Source organism: Phoenix dactylifera, unplaced genomic scaffold (genome assembly GCF_009389715.1).
Source record: "Phoenix dactylifera cultivar Barhee BC4 unplaced genomic scaffold, palm_55x_up_171113_PBpolish2nd_filt_p 002072F, whole genome shotgun sequence".
NCBI classification, from domain to species: Eukaryota; Viridiplantae; Streptophyta; class Magnoliopsida; order Arecales; family Arecaceae; genus Phoenix; species Phoenix dactylifera.
The window spans coordinates 20,437-24,171 of record NW_024069346.1 but is presented as its reverse complement, the minus strand read 5'-3'; positions in this window follow the sequence as shown (position 1 = coordinate 24,171).

Below are 3,735 nucleotides of genomic sequence, written 5' to 3'. Positions count from 1 at the left end.
AAATAAAATTGTAGAAAGGAGAAGAGAAGAATATCTCTATTTAGGAAAAATAAATTGATTTTGATCTATCTTTCTACTTGCCTAACTTTGATACATAATGTCCTAATACTTGTTAAAATATCCTTTATTGTGTATCGAAACTCAAAATTAAACACAAAGATTCTGAAAGTGCTTTAATGTTATTGAAATATGTATTTTTCAATCGTAACAATTTAAGATGAGCTACATTGTGAAAGATACATATCTCATATTATGACTTAGAAAGCTTTTATTGAAAATCCTATGTAACTCAGAATCTGATTTTGTATAAAAGCTTAAACTAAATGTGATTTTTAAAATAAAGTCTTACTTTAAGAAAAACAGAATTAATTTTGATGTCTTTGGTGATTGCTCCGATACGCATCCGAAACATATCATTTCTTATCTTCAAAGTATACTAATATTGGTTCAAATGATGTGTCTTTCGATGATCTTGATTCCATTCTAAATATATGATTTTATTTTGATATTAAAAAGATTTATTGTGATTCATGTATACATCGCTGAAAAACTATCATTAAGAAATTGAGTTCTATAAATATATATACCTCAATGATCATCTATATGTTTTTCTCTCCTACATTCTTAAAGATTTCCATCAGAATATATATAGAGTGAATGATCTAAAAGCTAGAAGTATTTCACCTCACTCAAATGACTCTAAAAGAAAGAAAATGTAAATGCTGTTGAAAGAAACTGAGCGTCAAATGAATCATTTTCTGATTAATATTTCAGTACATTTTCTCAAAGATTAAGAGGAAGCATAACTTGTTCTTGATAGATTAAAAAGGGTGATTGCTATAAATTTTGAATAATTCTTGATCACTCTCCATTCTCGATATCATAGAATTTCAGTTTTATTCACGTTTGTCATTAAAATCTGAAATTCAACAAAAGAAAAGAATGATTAAAGAAGTATGCATCTTTTGAGGGGGAGCTTTAGATATTCAGTATCTTATCCTAAAGTTACTTCAATTTGATGTATACCTTAAATTTTATGGATTGATTTTGATGAACCTCCTTATATTACAAGACACGCTTTAATTACCTTGAGATGAGTTCTATAAAGGTTGTCTTATCTCAAACCTTGAGTCTTGTGAAAATAAGCTGAAACTTATAGAAAATATAGTTTTGAGATTGACAATTTTATTGAACATTATCTTCAAATTCTAAACTCTTAAATGGAATGATCAATAGAGGGGGAGAAAGAAAATTTCAGAAGGAGAGGTCTCACGGAACTTAATCGCGTATATCTATAACTAAAGGAGAGAGGAAGAATACAAAATGAAAAATGATCCTAATACTCTCCAATATGTATCATCTGAAATTTAATCTGAAAATCTTTATGATACACCTTGAGGCGTGTTATTTGGTTAGTATATCTTATGCATAAATCATGAACCAAATTGCAAGTTGAGCTTAAAGAGCCTCTAACTTAATGAAAAATGGGGAGAATAACGTGTAAAATTTTCTTGAGTATCTTTTAGAAAATCTATTTTGATATTCACTAATGAGTCCTAATTGACTTGATCTTTAAAACTTAAATTGTGTGCCAATTCATATTTTTATGTATCAATTTTTTTTTAGAAATAAAAGAATAAAGTCTTTAAAAGAGCTTTAAAAGAACCTTCAAAGCCTTGAACTTTATGTATACTCTAAGATATATTATAAATTGCATGAATTCATATTTTGGTATTTATGCCACAATATTTTTACACCATAAAAGCACTTTGCAATCATACTTAATATATTGCTCTTATACTCAGAAAATTAGTTAAATTGCTCTCATGTTGATAAAATACTTAATAGATTGGGCACAAGATCTTAAATGAACAAGCTTTCACACTTATTATTGAAGAGAGGTTAGATTTCCACTTCTTGAATTAACCTAAGGAAGATTCCACCTACACTTGATTAGAAAACTATCTGTGGTATCAACTTAGAAAACTTCTTGAAAACTATCTTAATTGGCTCTGATCTGTGCTCACTAATCTGATTCCAATATTATTGCCTTAAGTTATATGATTCATATCCTTGCAATAATTTAACATTCAAATCAGAGTACAATAAGGGAAAGAAATATTTGAGTGTTCTTATCTTTGTGCTTACTGTTTCCCTATCTTTTTGATGTTGTCAAAAAGGGGGAGAAATATCTAAGTATATGCAAATATCTAAGTATATGCTCATAATGCCTTTATGCTTTGAATTGAATACAAATCAGCTTAAATTGAAATATGTTGATTGTGTTAAGCTGATTAAATCTAAAGCATTATCATGAAGTATGTTTTAAAAATATATGTTTTCTACTTCATGCAACTTTGCTATGTATTACTTCTAGAAAACAATATCTTTTATATTGCATATACTCCAAGTTTTGTCATCATCAAAAAGGGGGAGATTGATGACCCAAAGATTGATTTTGATGATCACAAAACCTTGAAGTATAGATACTAATGTTTATGTTGCAAGGAGAAAGATATTTATTTTGCAAGGAACATAGCAAGTTGGAAGAACACAAGAAGGCCTCCAAAAGCTCTCAAGAAAAGTTAGAAGAAAGCTACAATTCATTGGCCCAAGTTTAAAGTTCAAAAGGTTCAAATTGGAGGAGTAAAATCAAAGGAAAAATTCGAAAGAATAGTCTTCGAGTCGACTCCTGAGGAATTCGAGTCGACTCCAATGTTTACCGAGTCGACTCCGGGGAAGTATGAGTCGACTCCTAGGAGTCACAGGCAGAAAAGTCAGAGAGCAGTTTTCGGGTCTGAAATTCGAGTCGACTCCAGTGGAACGTGAGTCGACTCCGATGGTTGGCAGGTCGACTCCAAAGAAAGCAAGAGTCGACTCTCAGCGGTACATAAAGAAAAAGTCAGAGAGCATTTCATGGACTCTGAGATTCGAGTCGACTCCCAGACAGCTCGAGTTGACTCCACGATAGCTTCACGTCAAAAGGCAGAAGACCAACTTTCAGAAACTGAGAGCCGAGTCGACTCCGAGGAAGTCCGAGTCGACTCCAAGACTGGATGAGCCAAAAGACAGAGGATCGGGAGTTCGGGCTCTGAGATTCGAGTCGACTCCCAGGACAGTCGAGTCGACTCGAGTGGATCAAATTCAAAATTGGATCCACGGACTGTTGGGAACCCGCCCATGCCGCTGATATTTCAAAAATAAATCAGATGGCAGCGGAAAGGGGGCATGTGCGGGATCGACGTTCATCGCATGAACGTTGTTTCGAGACCTTTCGTAATTAGGTAAGAATTAAAACTTTTAAAACTATTAGGAAGATCAAATCTTCACCTTGCGCGGGTAGATGATCACCGCAAATCTGAATTCGTGGTTTTGGAAGAGGGTTCGCTTGAAGCCGTTCAAACGTCCGGCCTCTACGGGTATCCACACGAAGCAGAGGACCGATCAAAGCTTTCTTGTCTTCCCGGGGTGCTAGCTCCCTTGCAAAGACTACTTTTGATGGCTGATCTCCTCTCTTTCAATCAACCCTTGATTGTGCTTGAGAGGAGGAAGAGGAAGAAGGAACTCAAGGAAGAAGAACACAGCTTCTGCAGCCTTCTTTTTTTTCCATGCGTTGGAGCCAAGGAAGAAGACCAAGAGGAGGGAAACGCCTCCTCTTCTTTTCCCTTTGCTGATGGCGGCTGAACCAAGGAGAGATGGAGAGGGGGTGGCCACGTGATGAAGAGGAGAAAGGTC